Source organism: Rhinatrema bivittatum, chromosome 8, assembly GCF_901001135.1.
Source record: "Rhinatrema bivittatum chromosome 8, aRhiBiv1.1, whole genome shotgun sequence".
Classification (NCBI taxonomy): domain Eukaryota; kingdom Metazoa; phylum Chordata; class Amphibia; order Gymnophiona; family Rhinatrematidae; genus Rhinatrema; species Rhinatrema bivittatum.
Window position 1 is genome coordinate 255,467,450 of NC_042622.1, and position 20,146 is coordinate 255,487,595.

The following is a 20,146-nucleotide window of genomic DNA, read 5'->3' on the forward strand; positions in this document are numbered from 1 at the left end:
AGACCACTTGCAGGGTCGAGCGGTCTGGATAATGTCAGGGAGGAGCCAAGAAGCCAGCAAGTGTTTTAGGACGTAGCCGAACTTATGGAATTGGAGGAAGTGCCTCTTCAGGAGATCTCAGCCTTGCACATTGCAGGAAAAGACAGTGTAAGAGCCAACCTTCTCAGCAGTCAGTCTGGATCCAGGAGCATGAGAATTGTCAATTGACGCATTTCAGCTTGTGGATCTCTGGGACCTTCCGTATCTGGACCTTCTGGCGACTTCTCCAAATGCGAAGGTTCCTCGCTTCTTTAGTCACAGGAGAGACCAAAGGTCCTTAGGAATCAATGCCCTCAGACAGGAGTGGCCTGACTGAAGTTGCTATATGCCTTTCCCCCATGGCTTATGTTGGGCAGAATGATTCAAAGGATCGAGAGTCACATAGAAATGGTGCTTCTAGTGGCACCAGATTGGCCCAGGAGACCATGGTATGCAGTTTTGCGAAGGCTCCTGGCGTACTGTCCCCTCCGGTTTCTAGCTCACAGGGATCTGCTATGGCAGTGGCCTGTTCTTCATGAAGATCAGACTCTATTTTTGTCTATTTTTGGCCCGGTTGCTGAAGTGTGGATATTCTACTGCAGTGATTGCCACTTTGCTACGAGTGAGAAAGTTCTCCACTTTCATAGCCTATGTGTGGGTTTGGCACGTGTTTGAGGCTTGATGTGAAGATTGAGGGGTTCTTCCTCATTTGGTTAAGATCCTGCACATTTTGGAATTTTTGCAAGATGGATTGAGTAAAAAGTTGGCCCTTCATTAAAGGTACAGATAGCGGCTCTTGCCTGTTCCGAAGTGAGGTGAATGGTAGACACTTGTCGGCTCATCCAGATGTGGCCCGTTTCTTAAAGGGAGTGAAGCATCTTTGTCCTCCCTTTCAGTTACTGGGGCATTTGTGGAGTCTTAATCTAGTTATGGATTTTTTGGCAGGCCCCACTTTTCTACTGATGTGTAGCCTCTCCTTGAGATTACTGTGACAATTTGTTCTGCACGTAAAGTATCTGAACTGCAGACCTTGTCTTGCCAGGAGCCCTTCTGTGGGTGACTCCAGGGGCGATAGAGCTGTGTACTGTTCCATCTTTTTTGCCAAAAGTGGTCTCATTTTCTTTTGAGTCAGTCAATTTCCCTGCTGCCTCTGGACTGGGAAAGAGATGCGGAGGAATATCGCATGTCAAAAAGCAAATCTTGAGGTATTGGGAGGTTTTTGTACCTCTCAGGAAGATTGATCACTTGTTTGTTCCCCATGAGGATTAAGGTGGTAGTCACAGCCGCATATGTGGATGCTGAACTGCCATTGCCTGGTCAGGTTAGGGCTCATTCCACTAGGGCTCAGGCAGTGTCATGGGTGGAGATTAATATTTTTTTGTCTCGCTGCGACATGGTCCTCCTTGCGCATCTTTTCCAGGCATTACCACATGGAGGTGCCAGCTCAGAAGGAGACAACCTTTGTGCGTGTGGTGTTGATCGGTCCATGGGTAGCCTCCCGCCCTGTTTGGGAGTAGCTTTGGTACATCCCACTGGTTCTGGATCCACCTGTCCGTATGCTAACAATGGAGAAATTACTACTTACCTGATAATTTCCTTTTCTTTAATAAGGGAGGTGGATTCACCTTCCCGCCCCTGGCTGCCGGATGGTGGTGCTATTGTCCTCCTGCGTGGCTGCATGTTCCAGGGGTTACTTGTAAATGTTACTCTATTCCCCAGACTAGTGTTATTACACTCTTTGAGCTCTGTATTTTCCTGTTGGCTAAGTGCTAAAATGGTTATCTGTTAATCAAGTTTTGTTAGTTTGTCCACAGTTGGCTTTTGCAAAGAATACCAGCAGGCTGATGTCACTGCAGGAGTATATAATACTATACTCCTGCAGTGTATAGTGGGACAGCCAGCTTTGCTCAGTCTCCATCTGCTGGTAGAGGTGCATAACCCACTGGTTCAGGATCCACGTGTCCTTATTAAAGAAAAGGAAATTATCAGGTAAGCAGTAACTTCTTGTTACTAGGACAGGTGTTTTGATGACTCAAAGATTCCTCAAGTGTATAAAGAGATGTCATTTGTAGAAAGTAGCAAGTAATGTTACCTCCACCTTATGAACTGTGTTCAAATCTGGAGACCACATCTAGTAAAGGCAGGGGACAGCTCCTGAGGCAGATTGGCCCGTGCGAGAGTCCACTCTCACATGTACATTTGTGCTGTCCTCTACACCCAAGTATAATTCTCTTTCTCTTTCATCCCCACTCTGCATGATCACCTTTCACCTGCCACACCCCACCCCATTTATGGGTTTCTTGTTATATTTCCCTGTTTTACCCCCTCACACACACACATGCCTTTTAATTCTTTCCCTTACTCTCCTTCTTCCCCTTCCCCTCACCAATCCCTATCTCTTCCTCCCCTCCCTCCTCCCAAACTCAGTCTGCATTTGAATCAACCTTTGCAGGCTTCAATCTGAAATCTGAATGCATGGGGCTGGCAGGTCCTGCAAAATTGTGGGACCATGTGCATTTAATCTTCTGATCTAAGGTAGTAGAGAATGCACTCTTTGGTAAGAAGTGCTGCTGTCCTCCTTCAATCAGGAGGGAGGGTGGTGTGGTTAATAGGAGGATTGCGACAAGTTTGGGTGGGGAGAGAACATAGTGCTGCCATCAGGGGCACGTGAGGCCATTTTTAGTGGTGAAACAGCATGGAGACACCGTTAGCCACCGCTACTGCTTTTGGCACATAGCCCTGAGACTCATAATTGTCCTACATAATAGCAATACGTTCCCCATGTCAACAGCAGGAGTCACATTCAACCAAATGTCATCTCCTGCTGCCATGGGTCCAGTCTCACTGCTCTTATTTTATTTATTTATTTATTTATTTAAAACCTTTTCTATACCGTCGTTTAGTATTGCACCGTCACAACGGTTTACAATGAGGCATGTAAATATATATTTGGTAAAATTCTTACTAACAATGTGCCAGGATGTTTATCGGTAACAAGTATTCATAATATAAGGTGTGTGTTGTGTGGTCTGGATCTTGTCCTTTTACTGGTTCATGAAACCATACAACTGTTGCTCTATTTACTTACTACAGATCTCTTAAGCTATTACATGATAATGTATACTTAATAGGTGTGGTATATGGTGACTTAGCTTGTTCAATTAGTCTTCAGAATTTCCATTCTCAATGTTAAATGCTTTCTTGAAAAGCCATGTTTTCAAACTTTTTTTTAAAGAGTTTTAGGTCTCTCTCTAATCTTGTTTCCAGTGGCAATGAATTCCATAGTGCAGGTCCGGCTAGTGATAGTGCTCGTTCTCTGACTTGGGTCAATTTTGCTGTCTTGATTGATGGGATGGTTAGTAGAGCTTTATTAGCTGATCTGAGATTTCTCTGCGGGATGTGTAGGCATAGTGCTGTGTTTAACCAGTCTGCTTTTTCTTCATTTATCAGTTTGTGAATTGTGCATAGTGTTTTATATTGCACTCTTTGTTCTATTGGCAGCCAGTGCAGTTCGGCAAGTGTTTGGGTGATATGGTCTCTTTTGCTTTTTCCAGTAACTATTCTGGCAGCAGAGGTTTGTAAGATTTGTAGAGGCCTTATTGTTACATACGGTAGTCCCAGAAATAGTGTGTTGCAGTAGTCAATGCTAGAGAATATAAGTGCCTGTAAAACTGTCCGGAAGTGTGCTTGGGTTAGTAGGGGTTTAAGCCTCCTAAGGATCATAAGTTTAGCGTAGCCTTCCCTCACTTTTTGAGATATGTGTTGCTTAAGGCTGAGTTCAGTGTCTATAATTACTCCTAGATTGCGAGCTTTCTCGGTGAGTTCTATTTCTTGATTGTTTTTAAGTTTGATGGGGTTTTGAATTGTTTCAGATTTTTTTCGTTCTAGGTGAATAAATTCAGTTTTTTCAATGTTAATTACCAGTTCCATTTGGTTTAGTAATTGCTTAATTATATCTAGGTACATCATTGCTAGGTTTAATGTCTTCTCAATTGTTTCTTCTACGGGTAATATTAGTTGAATGTCGTCAGTGTATATGTAGTGTATGATGCCTATTCCAGCTAGGAGGTGGCATAGAGGCAGCATATAGATGTTAAATAGTGTAGCCGAAAGTGTGGATCCTTGTGGAACTCCTGTTTTTAGCTCAATTCTGTCTGATAATTTGTTTTTAATCTGTACTTGGAAAAATCTATTGTTTAGGTATGATCTGAACCATTTCAGTGTTTTGTTCTGTAGACCTATTTCTTCTAATCGTTTTAGCAGTATGTTATGGTTTACTGTATCAAATGCTGCCGAAAGATCTAATAGTATCATGATGTAGTGTTTTCCATTATCAAATCCTCGTAGAACATTATCAGTTAGGGAGGTTAGTAATGTTTCGGTACTATAGTGCTTTCTAAAGCCATGTTGCGAGGGGTACAGTATGCTATTATTGTCAAGATGTTCGGTTAATTGTTTTTGAACTGTTTTTTCTATCAATTTAGCAAGTAAGGATAAGTTTGAGACTGGTCTGAGGTTACTTAGTATATTTGGATCACTGTTTTTTTTTCTTTAATACAGGTTTGATTATTGCACCTTTAAGTATGTCTGGGATTGATCCTTCATTAAGGGATAGGTTGATTATTTTGGCGATTGTATGGGACGTGGTGTCAGCAATTTTTTTTATGTCAATGGTAGGAATTGTATCAATTTTATGTGGGGCTGGGTTTAAGTTTTTTAGCATTGTTTCGACTTCGATACTGGATATTTTGTCAAACGTGGACCATTGTGTCACATCTCTCGTCAGCATTTTAATTTCCTGTTTTGATGAATTTGGGATTTTTGCTTTTAGGTTTGTTATTTTGTCCCTGAAGTAGTTTGCTATTTCGTTACATTTATTCTCTTGTGGGGACTGAGGTGCATCTGTTTTATCATTAGTCAAGTTTTTAACTATATTAAATAGAGTTCTTGGGTTGTTGGTAAATTTTTCGATTTTTTTGGCAGAAGAAAAGTTTTTTTGCGTCTAGGATTACTTTTTTGTAATATGCTAGTTGTTTTCTATATTTCGTTAGACTATCTGTTGTTTTCTCTTTCTTACACTCTTTTTCTTTTTTTCTCAGATTTCTTTTTACTTCTTTTATTTTCTCGTTATACCAAGGGTTTAGTTGTTTAGGCTTATGTATCAGCATTCTTTTTGTGGGGTTTATGTCATCTGCTAATTTACTAGTGGTGTCCAGCCATGCTGTTGTTGCAGTTTCACAATCTTTGTGGTCAAAGTGTAATGTTTCTTCTAGTTTGCTTTTCAGTATTTCGGATTTGAATGGTGGGCGGTATTCAATCTCAATTCGTTCATGTTTTTGCATTTCTGTTGGATTTAGGAATTTAATTGTGGACTGAACTAGAAAATGATCTGACCATGGAATCTGATTATATTTAGTGCCCATGTGTTCCATGTAGCTGTGGTTGATGTATGTCAGGTCCAGTGAGTGTCCTGCTTTGTGTGTTGGTCTATCGGTAATTAATGTGAAACCTAGTGCTATCATTATATCATTTAGTGTCTGGCATGTATTTGTTAATGGGCAGACATCCATGTGAAGGTTGAAGTCTCCAAGCACAATTGTTGATTTGGAGGTGTTTAGGTTAACCGTTAGGTGTTCGATTAGAGGGGGGAGATGTTTAGGTTAAGCAGGTTGGGGGGGCAGTAAATAAGGCAAATCTGCATATATTCGGTATTAAAAATAGCAATCTCATGGTTTATGGGAGGTTTTATAGGTAACAGTTTGCATATGAACTTTTTTTCAATTATTAGAACTAGGCCTCCACCCCTTTTATTTGATCTGGGAATTGAAAATACATCGTAATTTTTGTGTGCTTTGGTTCTTTAAGATAATGTCTGATTTTTTTTAACCATGATTCAGTGATTGCGACAAAGCTTGGTTTACTGTCGTACAGTAAGTCAGTCACTATTGGGAATTTTTTTGTTATTGATTGGGCATTTACTAGTAGGAATGTCAATGTTATTAATTTATTCAAATTTAAAATATTTGGCATATTTGATTTTTTTACTGTAATGATGTTATTTAAGTTTGAGCTCCTATTTTCCATTGTTTTGAGTTTGTTTTTGGATTTCCTCCATTGTTTGTAAGTGTTGCTGTACTTACCTTTGTTTAGGCAAGTTCCGATCGCTTGAGATGTCTGGCCATCTCTTTCTTTTACCGTATTCAGCTTGTCCAGGTTTTGTGTGTGTTCCATCACTCTTCCGCTGTTCTTCGGTTGTACAAAGGGGCAGGCCCCTTTGTCGCGCCCCTTCGGCGCGCAGCGCCTCTGGATCTGGCCCACTTTTAAATCCCTCTCTGGCGTCCTTCCCCGACGTCAGCACGTCAGGTATGTCGGCCAAAGAGGAGGGGCCAAGGTCGTTTCCGGGTCCGGGGGCCTTGGGCGCAGTACCTGCAGAGAGAGATGGGAGAGGAAAAAGTTTTCAAAAAACCAGCGATTCTTCTGAAGGCCTCGGGATCTGGATCGAGGCAGCGGTCAGTCACCCGGCGCCTCCGGATCTGGCCCACTTTTAAATCCCTCTCTGGCGTCCTTCCCCGATGTCAGCACGTCAGGTACGTCGGCCAAAGGGGAGGGGCCAAGGTCGTTTCCGGGTCCAGGGGCCTCGGGCGCAGTACCTGCAGAGAGAGAGATGGGAGAGACCGGCCCTGCAGCAGTAGGAGATGACCTTTGGTTGAATGTGACTTCTGCTGCTATGCACCCCATGGTCCACAGGGGCTGCCAGCGGACTTCATCTTACTGGCAGCTGAAGAATTGAGTCCCAGCAGACCACCGCAGAACCCATCCTCCAGCGGCCAAAGAGGCTGCTAGTGGATCCCGTCCCGCTAGCAGCTGAAGAAAGGCTCAAGCCCTTGCACGGTATGTGTGAGCCTATGGGTGGGTGTGTGTGCCCGTGTGTGAATTGTGAGCAATTGTGGATTGGAGCCTGTGATTTGTGTGTGTGTGTGTGTGTGTGTGATTGCATTTGAGAGAGAGCTCCCTCTCACATGCAATCTCACATGATTCCTGTACGTACCCAGATCAGTCCAGACTCCTGGGTCTTGCATCCCTGCCAGCAGATGGAGACAGAAAGTTTTACTGACACTGTACTTAACCTAGTGTGCCACCTGCAGTCCCACAGTATTTCTGTTTCCAGCAGATGGCAGATGGTGCAAACCTGCAGTCTGGAGAGAAACAAAAAAAAAAAGGAAGACATGCAAAGGCTAGAAGATTGCTGGCTCCTCCCAGGGAGTTATGAGGTCCTGGTGGGGCCATCCTCCTTGGTTTGATTATTATTATTTATTATTATTTATTAACTTTTATTTACCGACATTCGTGAAGCACATCATGCCGGTTTACAAAGAACTCAGGCGGGAAATACAATGAAACAATATAACAATATAACATTAATAACAGAACCAAAAAATGATGTGGATGAGTTGGAGGTTAGTGAACTTTTTTGTTCGCTCCTCCTAAATACCATAGGGTGGATATCTCCTGGTCCAGATCCCTCATCTCCCAAGAGGCAGCCCTGCGACCTGCCAGCAGAACCACACTGTCAGCTTGAAAAGAGTAAAGAAGCAAGGAAGTACCCTTTTTCTCTTTTAAAACTTCCAGGGATGAGTGGCTGTATTTTTTATAAAGTTGTTTAAAAAAAAAAATTTACTCAGCTGAGATCATGCTGGTTTGGCAGCACATCTGCTTGGGTTCAGTGGTCAGGACTGTGCAGACTGATCACAGGATCCCCTCTGGGTGAGTGGTCAGCATATAAGCAGCATGCAGTCCAGCCAGGTGTTGGCGCGCGCGCGACAAAGCTTGCTGCAGCTGTGGGGATTCAAGCGCACATTCAAATTGGAACGGTCTATGTCACGGGGGTTTTTTATCAGGCAGGGAAGGCAATTTGGCCAGTTCCTCGGCTTCTGCTCCGGTAACATCGGCAAGGCTTCCCCGGGTCTCCTAGTGCGGGAACGGCGCATTTTGCATGTTGCAGCAAGGCTTGACTGCATTGGTGGGGGAGGGCAGGGGATTCTCTCCGCTTTGAACTCTTGCTGTAGATCGGCTCCGGTAAGACTGGAAAGCTTCAGAAATTTTTCCCTGGACAGGGGAGGTTTAGATTTTGAGGATTCCGACGTAGATAGGGATTCAGAACGATCCAATTCCTTTTTTTTTCCAATTTTACCCTGCTTATACTTCAGGCTTAATTAGCTAAGTGGGCAGCTGGAGGAGAATATGTCCCAGTCTCGGTGTAGGGAGCGCCTCCCGTCCGCTGAAAGTTCCTGGGCCAGTAAATATAGTGTGCAGAGGATGTGTGCATGTTGCATGGTCCTATTCTTCTCAGGCAGTAAATGCTGCTGAGGAGTCGATTGATCCAGATGCTGCGCAGGGAGAGTCTCCAGTCACAGACCAGATGCCGGATATGGCAGACCCAGGAGAGGTACCAGGGGAGGAAACTGTTGCTGTGGGGGATGATCCCCAGGTGGTCTGCCTTTTCCAAAGAGAGGAGCTTTGGCCTTTGATCCCATCAGAGTATCTCAGGTGGATTCTGTCCTGGAGATGCAGATACTGAATTGGATGTATTGGGTGCAGCACTTGTAGGAGACAGGCTGTATCGGGCCCGGTGGCACAACAGGCAGAACGCTGGAAGACGGCTATGGTTTACGGGGCAGATGCTGTATAGGCCCTTATCCAGTCATCTTCCAGATTTATGATGACTGCTACAAAGTTACTGTGCCACTTGGTGGATGTTTGTTAAAATTCACAGCTAAGAGTGCTTCCATTTAAGGGGAGACTCTTGTTCAGAGAGGATTTGGAGCTCAAAATGAAGCAGCTTGGAGAGTCCAAGGTGCATATGTTGTCAGAGGACAAGCCTAGGGGCAAGCAGTTTTTCCCTGCTAGGGCAAGGCTTAGAGATGATTGGGGATTTGCTAAGTGAAAGGTTTTTTTTTCAGGACCTCGGAGACAATCCGCAGAGAGACCTCAGTCTTGGAGTCAGTCCTTTCAAGATGGTAATTGGCTGTCATGAGACAATCTTGGGACAGGTTCCAGAGGAACTAAGTCATTGTGAGGACTGGCTACTCTTCGGTTCAGGACATCGGAGGCTGCTTAGTTCTCTTTTACGAGGAGTGGACCAAAATTACAATAGTCCAGTGGGTCGTAAGTGTGGTATGAGTCAGTGGCACATTTCTTCGGGAAGAGCAAAGAACAGGAGGGTATTCTATCTACACAGAGCCCACAAATGGAGGAACGTTTCAGCCGATCTTGGATTTAAATAAAAGTAAAGATGGCTCTCTGAGTTCCCCAGGGATGCGCACAGGAAAGTTCTTGGTGGCTCTCTACTTGACAGAGGCGTATCTGCATATAGCTGGAGCACCAAAGGTTCCTGTTCTTAGGAGGGAACATTTTCAGTTTCAGGACATTTCCTTCGGCTTGGTGATGGCTCCTCGTACCTTCACCAAGGTGTGATGGTGGTGGCAGCTGCATTATGAAGGGAGGGTGTGTTGGTGCATTTGTATTTGGACAGATGCCTAAAGATGAGTTGTGGTTCTGGTGAGGAGCCATCTAATCCCCACTCAGTCTGGAGTATCTGGGGGTTCGCTTTGACATACTGGCAGGGAGGGTATTTCTCACCGAGAAGAGGTTTGTTGATATTGTAGCATCAGATTCAGCATCTGCTAGGGCTCCTGGTGCCCAAGGTCTGGGACTATCTGCAGGTCTTGGGCTGTATAGCATTAACATTAGAGCTAGTGCAAGGGGCTCTGCTTCTGGCTGGAACCCGTGGTCAGAAGCATTTCTGCCTCTGCTGCTACAAGGTAAAGGCAGGGACAAGCTTTCATGGTGGCTTGTTTGTACCAATCTCGAGTGGAGTTGGAGGTTACAAGTTGGGTGATAGTCACCACTGATGCCAGTCTTTCTGGTTGGGGATATTTTAGTCAGGATCAGTTGGCGCATGGCCAGTGGTTGAAACAAGAAGTCTCTCAAACTGAACCAGTACGTTTCGTATTTCTTGCCTTTATGCCTCTGTTATGCATTCGTCTGGTACAAATTCTCTTGGACAGTGCAATGGTGGTGGCGCATATTGACCTTCAAGGCAGGGACTCAAGAGGCCTGGAGTTGTTTGCCTGGGCAGAAAAGTGCTCAGGCTAGCGGCGTCTCACATCACCAGGATAGGTAATGTTCAGGTGAATTTTCTTAGCTGGAGAAAATTAGACCCTGGAGAATGGGAACTATCTGAGGCGGCGATGCGTCTCATCCACCAGAAATGGGGATATCCTCATATGGTCTTGTAGCAGCAGCAAGGTTTAGCAGCAATTAAGACACCTCAGACAGTATTCATGGTGAAGCGTCCTCCTCGGCTTCTGGGAAGCCTCTCCTTTTATTGTAAATAATTCCATAGCATGGCATACATACGTCACATGTTTTTCTGCTACAGCGTTTTCTACCATAAATGTCTGTGCTGACCTTCTCTCCGAGTAGGCACAGGTGGGCAATGTATTTCAAGCAATGTGGGGGGAGGTCACCAGCTGGGCATGAGGCAGTTGTGCTGAACTATCTAAGTGTGAAAACCACATAAGAGCAAGTAGGCTAAGAGCTGTTTCGGGGGCAGCTAAAAGCTTGCACTAGATATGCCTCTGTGCAGACTGATTTCCTGTTAGCTAGTGCCAGATGAGGGTTGCTTACAAGCTATTACTAACTGCGGTTGGAATATGACATTTTCTAAGCGTAGGCCCAAGAAAAGGACGGTTAGACGTGGTAATAGATTTAACCCTTGACATGGCCTGCCAACTGTCAGGAGCCAAGCTCATGATTCCACATGGTCTTAATGGCGGCCAGACAAAACACCAAGACCTCTCTGTTTTACAGCCACCGAAGAGAACACAGTTCAAAACGAATTGACGCTCCTGTTCTATCATGGCCTTGGAGTTCTCCTTTGTCTTCCCTCCTTGGCCTTGGATGGACAAGGTGTGACATCAGAAGAACATATGGATAATGGGATTCTAGTAGTTCCGGAGTGGCTTCATCGACCATGGTTCACATATCTGCTCAACATGGCCCTAGGAAGGCCATTGAGGCTCGGACATCTTTGGAGGTTCTTCATTAGGGCCCTATATGTTTGAATCAGGCAGCTCACTTTTGTCTCGCAACATGGCATTTGAGAGAAGAAGAGAGAGATGAAGGGGATCTTCCAAAACTGTTACCACTTTATTGCAGGCCAGGTAACCTATATCTGTAGCGTATGTGTGAGTTTGGAGGGTTTTCGAGTCCTGGTGTGTACCTAATGGAGGGCAGCTAGTTTGGACCTCTGTGTCGCATGTTTTGGCCTTTCTGCGGGAAGGTTTTGGTAGAGGTCTGACTTTTAACTCTTTCAAATCCAAGTAGTGGCCTTGGGCTGTTTCCGGGATAAGGTGCAGTGGTATCTTCTATCGGCTTATCCGGATGTGGTGAGATTCATCCGGGGGGTTTAAGATTTTGCGTCCTCCGGTGAGGAAGATTTGTCTATCTTGGATTCTTATTCTGGTGCTCCGGGGGAATGTGTGCGGTTCCATATGAACTGCTTTGGAGAGCAAAGTCAAAGGATTTAACACTTAAGGTAGTTTTTCTGGGTACTTTGTTTAACCAGGAGAATCTCGGGATCCTTTGCTTCAGATCTCAAATTTGGGGGTACTATGGTGTTTTCAGCAACAGTGAAGCTTCCAGCCTTTTCAGAGTTGGCATTCTCCTTGGGAGATGAGCTTCGGCTCTTGAATATTCTGTGCGTTATTTGATGGTTGCTAATGATTTCCATACGTCTGCTCATCTAGTGGTCGAAAGAAAGGATGCTAAGCATCAAAGGCTACAATTGCATGGTCGGGTCAACATGTATTTCTAAGGGGATTTGCAGCGCAACTGCTTGTAGTGCACTACACACTTTCGCCAGACATTATCACTTGGATGTCGAAACTCTGACTTACTTCACACCTTGGTGAAAGTGTGCTGCGAGCGGGACTCTCAAGGTCCCACCCAGTTTGAGGGAGCTTAAGTACATCCCAGGAGTCTGGATTTATCTGGATACATACAGGGAAAGGAAAATTGGTTCTTATCTGCTAATTTTCGTTCCTGTAGTACCATAGATCAGTCCAGAGACCCACCTGTATAGTAGGGTGTGGTCTTCCACTCATTCTCAAGATTGTATATAGGGCAAGCTGTTCTATTAAGTTGTTGATGTGGGAAATGAGTTGTCCACTTTGGGCAATCTCACCTTCCTCTTGGAGGGAGAGATCTCATTTGGTTTATGAAGTGGTGCTTTCATCTTGGCTTGGGTGCAGGTCAATACTGTGGGGACTGCAGGTGGCACACTAGGTTATGTACAGTGTCAGTAACACCTTGTCTACATTTGCTGGCAGGGATGCAAGACCCCCCAGGAGTCTGGACTGATCTATAGTACTATGGGAATGAAATTTAGGTAAGAACCAATTTCCCTCGCTCTCGCATGCAATCTCGGGCGCGCCCGCTCTCGCATGCAATCTCGCGGGTGTGTACTCTCTCACAAACAATCAAACACACAAAAGGAAAGTTAGTTCTTACCTTCTAATTTTCATTCCTAGAATACCACCAATCAGTCCAGACATGGTTTTTGCCTCCCTACCAGCAGATGGAGACTGAGAAGAAAAGTTTTACTGACTGCGACTACTTATATTAGCATGCCACCTGCAGTCCCTGTACCCAAGCCAAAATGAGATCAACTATTACCTGTATGTACCCAGATCAGTCCTAACTCCTGGGGTTTTGCACCCTGCCAGCAGATGAAGATAGTGTTTCCTAGCATGTAGCAGATGGACTCAAAACAAATGGGTATAGTGTGCTCGTGCTAGCAGTTAGAGACTGATCTGACATCAGCACGGGTACATATACCCCCACAGGAAGTGTAGCAAATCAGTAATTTCCGTCTCCAAAGCAGTTTGGAGCTACCTCACGCTCGCTGAGCGTGTTTCCAAATTCTAACGACTAAATTCATAGAAGAAACCTACTAAAGACGAGCCCCACACTCCTGTGGTGATACCAGGCGGTCACTCACCCAGTTGAGTTTCCCGAGCTGACGTCCGTGGTTCCTCGGATGTAAGAGCCTCGGTCCGGTGGCCGCTTCGCGGCAGGGACCCAGCCCCCAAGTGAGAAGGGCTCGGGCGCGGCTTGGCCCCCGAGCGAGACGAGTTCGGGCGTGGCCTAGAGGCAGCCTCGGTCCCGGCGTGGACTTGGCCCCCGAGCGAAACGAGTTCGGGAGCGGCCTAGAGGCAGCGGGTGCACTTCCTTAAGCGCGGCGGTGAAGGTACTCACCCTCTTCCCCCGCAGCCGGAGACCGCCCGGGTCACAGCCAGGAAGCGCCGAAGACAAGGTAAGGCATACATCTTTACTTGGTCTCCGAGGAAGTGTGGACTAACTGAGCTTGCCTACGAGGCAGCCCGCCAAGGAGGTCGCCATTTTGCCTGCCATCTTCGCCAACTAAGCGCATGTTGCTAAGCGCACGCGATAGCCGCACGTTGCTAAGCACACGCGATAGGCGCACATTGTTCGCGCACGCGATAGGCGCACATTGACTAAGCACACGCTACTAGGATACGCGCACATTTATAAGACGCCCGTTATAGGCGCATGCTGTTAAGCGCACGTATTAGGCGCACATCGTTGGGCGACACCGAATTTCAGGCGAATGGAGCATAAGAGAGCCCATGCGTCCGCAGAGCCGGCACCTCCAGAATCGGGCATGAAAGCTCTAAGCCTCTGCTCAGCATGCATAAGAACATAAGAAAATGCCATACTGGGTCAGACCAAGGGTCCATCAAGCCCAGCATCCTGTTTCCAACAGTGGCCAATCCAGGCCATAAGAACCTGGCAAGTACCCAAAAGCCACACAGAGCGAGGAAGCAGACTCCCTATGTGCCCAATGTGAGGAGGCCATGGGAGTTCCAGGACAGGACCGGTCCCAGCCCAGCGGTTCCTCATGGAACACACCGGACTTAGCAGGCCGTGGCGAGCAGCCAGGGAACCCGAGAGACCTGGTGCCCCTATGGCCAGATCCGGCTTCGCTTTCCTGGGTGGAATTATTTAAGGGGATTCACGCCTTTGTCCAGATGCAGTCTGCTCCTCGTATGGGTCTTTCTGTCCCGGTTGACCCGGCCCCTGGGCCCTCGAGACCTAGGCGGCCACTCGCCACCCGACAGCCCCAATTATGGGGATTCGGATTGCTCCGAGGAAAATGAGGCACCCCCCGAGGAGGGTGAACATCCCTCGGAGATAGAACCATATCGGACCATGAGACGCTTCTTTCGGAAAGAAGATCTTCCAGGCCTGGTCTCACAATTCCTATCGGACTGGCCATTCCAGGCTAGGACACCCCAGGGAACCCTAAAATGAACCCCCTGCTAGAGGGCCTGCCCCAAACGGCTCACCAATTTCCCCTCCTACAAGCTGCACAGCAGCTAATCGATCTGGAATGGAAGGCACCGGAGGCCTCATTCAAAGGGGGTCGGGCCTTGTCAGGCATGTAGCCTCTGGATCCGGCGTCCAAGGAGCTGCTGGCGTGCCCCAGGGTAGACGCCATAGTTAACGCAATTGTGAAGCACACTACCATTCCGGTGGAGGGGGGAGCGGCCCTCAAGGATACGCATGACCGACGCATGGACACCATTCTGAAACAAGCCTTTGAGGTAGCAGCCATGTCCCTACGAATCGCGACTTGCTGCACCGTGGTGACGCGTTCCTGTTTATCACAAGCGAGAAACAACACCCCAGGAGAAGACATGGAATCAGCTCTCGCTTTTCTCACTGACGCAGCCTCCGACCTCGTCCGTACGGCAGCCAAGGGAGTGTCCTCCTCAGTGGCAGCCAGGAGACAGCTTTGGCTACGTAATTGGGCGGCCAACTCGTCCTCCAAGACACGACTCACAAGAATGCCCTTTAAGGGTTCCCTATTGTTCGGCAGCGATCTCGAGAACTGGGCTACTAAATGGGGTGCCTCTCCATTGCCCCGTCTACAAGAAGACAGGTCGAGAAGGAGCCAGCGTTCTTTTTCTAGACCATCCAGAGGTAGAAACTTTCAGCGTTTCAACCCTTACAGGACTCGCTATCAAGTACCTCGTTCTCAGGCCAGGAACCAGCCCTTTTGGGCTAAGCACAACAAGAAGAGAACCGGCTCGGGTTCTGGCCCCGGCCGCAACCCACAGTGACAATCGGCCGACCCATCCGGGGGTAGCAGCCATAGGGGGCAGGCTAACCCTCTTCTACCGCAGGTGGGTCGAGATCACTTCGGACCGGTGGGTCCTCGCCATCATCCGAGAAGGATATTACCTGGATTTTCTTCGGCTTCCGCTGGACAAGTTTCTGGAATCTCCTTGTTCACCGCTCAAGAAAGCGGCACTAGAAGTGACCTTACAGAGGCTCTTGGCCCTAAAAGCCATAATCCCAGGCGGGAGAGAGAAATTCTGGGCATTATACCATTTATTTCATAGTATCCAAGAAGGAGGGCACTTTCAGGCCCGTCCTGGACCTCAAGTCAGTCAACAGACACCTACGGGTCCCCAGCTTTCGCCTGGAAACTCTGCGGTCTGTCAAGAATTCAGTACAGCCAGGGGAGTTTCTCACCTCCCTAGATCTGTCTGAAGCCTACTTGCATATCCCAATCCATCGGGATCACCAGCACTATTTACGCTTCAAAGTCCTGAATCAGCACTTCCAGTTCCGAGCTTTACCCTTCGGGTTAGCCACTGCACCGCGTATCTTCACCAAGGTCATAGTAGTAGTGGCGGCGGCACTCAGGAAGGAAGGAATTCTCGTCCATCCCTACCTGGAGGATTGGCTGATCAGGGCGAAGTCACCGGAGGAGAGTCACCGGGCAACCAACAGAGTTATAGCTCTTCTGGAAAGCCTAGGATGGGTAGTCAACATAAAGAAGAGTTCCCTACAGCCGTCCCAGTCGCTGGAATACCTAGGGGTCCAATTCGACACCCAAGAAGACAAAGTCAGCCTGACCTCCAAGAGAAAGTCAAAACTCCGGAATCATATGCAGGTCCTGCTGAGCGCCAGCCGGCCCACAGCTCGGGATTACCTACAAGTCCTCGGCCTCATGGCATCCACTCTGGAGGTGGTGCCATGGGCGCGGGCTCATATGAGACCATTGCAACGCGCCCTTCTATCTCGATGGAGCCCACGATCACAGAACTGCACCATAAACCTACCTCTGCCGACCAGAGTGTGGAATCAGCTACGGTGGTGGTTACAGCCCGGCCACATGAGCTGGGGGTCAAGAATGTCCTCCCCAACCTGGATTCTGCTCACCACAGATGCCAGCCTGAACGGATGGGGAGCACACTGCGAAGAACTCAACGCCCAAGGGCAGTGGACCAGAGAAGAGTCAAGGTGGAACATCAACCGACTAGAGGCGCGGGCAGTCAGGCTAGCGTGCCTGCGATTTGCCCACAGACTTCGCGACAGAGCGGTCAGAGTGATGTCAGACAACGCCACCACGGTGGCATACATCAATCGACAGGGCGGAACCAGAAGCCAACAAGTGTCCCTAGAAATCACTCCCCTGATGATTTGGGCAGAAGCAAATCTTCAGGACATCTCCGCCGTCCACATTGCCAGGAAGGACAACACGACAGCAGACTTCCTCAGCAGAGAAAGCCTAAACCCGGGGGAGTGGCAGCTGTCACCCACAGCTTTTCAGATAATTGTGGATCAATGGGGGATGCCAGCCATGGACCTATTAGCAGACAGGTCCATCGCTCAAGTTCCCAGATATTTCAGCCGCAGGCAGGATCCTCGAGCCCAGGGGATCGATGCCCTGGTACAACCGTGGCCTCAGGGGATCCTGCTATATGCCTTTCCTCCGTGGCCCCTGCTGGGCGCCATTGTACACAGGATTCAGCGACACAGAGGCCTAGTTCTTCTAGTGGCCCCGGACTGGCCAAGAAGACCCTGGTACGCAAACATGAGAAGACTACTGGCAGGGACTCGTCTACGCCTGCCTCCGCACAGGGACCTGCTGCGGCAAGGTCCCATCCTCCACGAGGATCCAGCTCAATTCTCTCTTACGGTCTGGCCATTGAGAGGGCTAGACTGAAGAAAAGAGGATACTCTGAGCCGATAATAGATACACACCTCCGAGCACGCAAGTTCTCCACATCACTAACATATATAAGGATCTGGAGAGTTTTTGAAGCCTGGTGCGACTCTCTCAGCACCAGTCCACATGCCGCTAAGATCCCTCTCATTTTGGACTTCCTACAAGATGGACTTCAGAAGAGTCTGTCCCTCAGCTCCATCAAGGTTCAGGTAGCAGCGCTGGCTTGCTACGGTCCCAGGAGTGACGGCAACTCCATTACCAAACACCCAGACGTTTCACGTTTCCTGAAAGGAGTCAAACACATTCGCCCGCCACTGAAGTGGCCAGTGCCCCTGTGGAACCTCAACCTAGTGTTGGAATTTCTAGCGGGATCCGCCTTCAGGCCCCTTCGAGGCCTGTCTCTCTGTTTGTTAACCTAGAAGATGGTGTTCTTGCTGGCTGTATATTCAGCATGCCGCATCTCAGAGCTACAAGCACTGTCCTGCCATGATCCCTTTCTCAGAATCACTCCAGAGACTATCCATCTTCGCACGGTTCCTTCCTGTTTACCCAAAGTAGTCTCACAATTTCACCTCAACCAAACCATATCCTTGCCTACCACGGAAGGTTTGAAGAAGTCGGAATAAGGTCGAATGCTAAGCCATCTCGACATCGGCAGACTGCTGTCCAGATACCTGGAAATGTCAGAAGCAGTACGAAAGACGGACCACCTGTTCGTCCTGCACAGCGGGAAGAAACAAGGGGAAGCGGCCTCACGGCCGACCATCACCCGCTGGATTAAAGAAATTATCAAGGCAGCCTATGAAGAGGCAGGAAAACCACCGCCTCTACAGGTCAAGGCTCATTCTACCAGAGCACAATCGGCCTCTTGGGCAGAAACTAAGATGCTGTTGCCTGCAGAGATATGTAAAGCGGCGACGTGGTCCGCCCTCCATACCTTCTCCAGATTCTACCGTCTGGACGTCCAGGCCAGGGAGGACACAGCATTTGCGAGGGTGTTCCTACGCGGTCCTCAGGCAGCCTCCCTCCCGGTCCGGGAGTAAAGCTTTTGTACATCCCACTTGTTCTGAGTCCATTTGGCTACACGCTAGGAAATGTTGAGATTACTTACCTGATAATCTCGTTTTCCTTAGTGTAGACAGATGGACTCAGCATCCCGCCCGGCTGCCGGTATACATGGGTTTCACTGATTCAAGGTAGGCCATGTCATTTTCTTACATAAGAGCGTCCCCTTTGCCAGGTGTCGACGCCTTCCGGTTGGGAACGCTGGCGGTCTCCAGCTACTATCAATCAGTCAGGGGAATCCTGTTTCACTAATTATTGATCGTCAGTACACATGTATCCATAACAGCTTTTGCAAGGAAGATTACTGAATTGCTTCACTTCCTGTGGGAGTATATGTACCCGTGCTGACGTCAGATCCGTCTCCAACTGCTAGCATGAGCACACTATACCCACTTGTTCTGAGTCCATCTGTCTACACTAAGGAAAACGAGATTATCAGGTAAGTAATCTCAACATTCCCAGACAATTGATACCCCTTCCCGCCCATCCAGTACTTTTCCCTGTTGTTTGATTTTCCACTCTAAACAAGTGCCCCCACATTTTCTGAAATCCCATCACATTGTCATTTTTCAGGCTGGTGCATATGGTCCTCAAAGAGGATACAATCGCTCTGTGCCACCAAAATGCTAACTCACATCTCATTTCAACAACAATCTAGCAACATTCATTGGAGATACTCATTCCCCAACTCTACTGGGATATAAAGCAAGCATGTCTTGGGATCCTTGCTCACAGTCCCACCATATTTGAAAGAATGTTCCACCCCTCCATACCCCTTCCAGCACCCCTCCATACCCCTTCCAGCACCCCTCCATACCCCTTCCAGCATTTTTTGCTCACCGAAGCAAACATTTTGCGGAGGTGTACTGATGTTATATATCACCTAAACACTTTATATCAGTTTTCCTTTATTAATGATGAGACAGAACTCGTGCCCATCCAAAGGAAGCATTGGTTCCACTTGTCTTCATGCAAAAACCTTCCCCAAATCCCTTTTCCATGCTTGTAAATGTGAAGGTTTTGGTTTTAACTCGGCATTCAATATTGCATATACCTTTGAAATGGGTCTCTTAAGTCTATCTGCTTGATCACAGAAGTTTTCAAATGTTTTACCTTTTTCCTGACACAAATGTGGACTAACTGGTTATAGGAGATTCGGTCCTTATCAGTCAAGGGAAAATCTTATTGTAAAATGTCAAAAGGAACAAGGTCCTGGCCATTCCACACCTGCGCTAGTCTGGTTATCCCTCTCTCCCTCCATCTCTTATTCTCTGTCAAATCATTCCACAGACGGAAATCTTTATTGTGTAAGAAGGATGTACAATGATGGGAGAGTCTCTCACCCACTAATTTTGATCTTCACTTGCCCCATATTCTCAACGTCACTCTGGAGAAGGGAGGCAAATCTCTCAGTAGAGGTCTCTCCCCCTCCCAGCCAGGTCCTGGTTTCCAAAGAGGGGTCACCTGCCCCTGTCTGGGCAATACTCGCCCATGGCTTGAGCTCCCCTATCTTGTGCCAATAAGTCAGCGCTCACATATGAGATGCAACATAATACACAAAAAATTAGCATGCTGTTACTAAAGGGTATTGACAAGGCAGAAGTAATTCAGAGGGCCACCAGAATAGTACATGGTCTGCACTGTAAGCCATACATAGAGAGACTGAAGGAGCTAAAGATGTATTCTAGAAGAAAGATGGAAAGTGGAGATGTGATACACATATTCAAATATCTAGCAGGTTTCAGTAAAGCATTTTCCAGAGGCTGAAAAGTTCAAGGACCAAGGAGTTGTAATATGAAGCTAAAGTGGATGAAGCTCAAAAGGACTGAGAGCGAATACTTTATCACTGAGAGGGATGGTGAACACTTGGAACAGATTACTAGTGGAGGTTTTAAGAGCCAAAACAGTGGTAGACTTCAAGTATGTATAGGTAAGACACAAAGGGACCTTACTGGT

The 20,146-nt window shown here is 47.5% G+C and overlaps 1 protein-coding gene across 1 annotated transcript in view; it reads left to right on the forward strand.

Moving 5' to 3' along the window:
* The window catches only part of SF3B2 (splicing factor 3b subunit 2), a 329,817-nt gene that overhangs the window by 222,784 nt on the left and 86,887 nt on the right, over positions 1-20,146 (forward strand). The window lies entirely within an intron of this gene.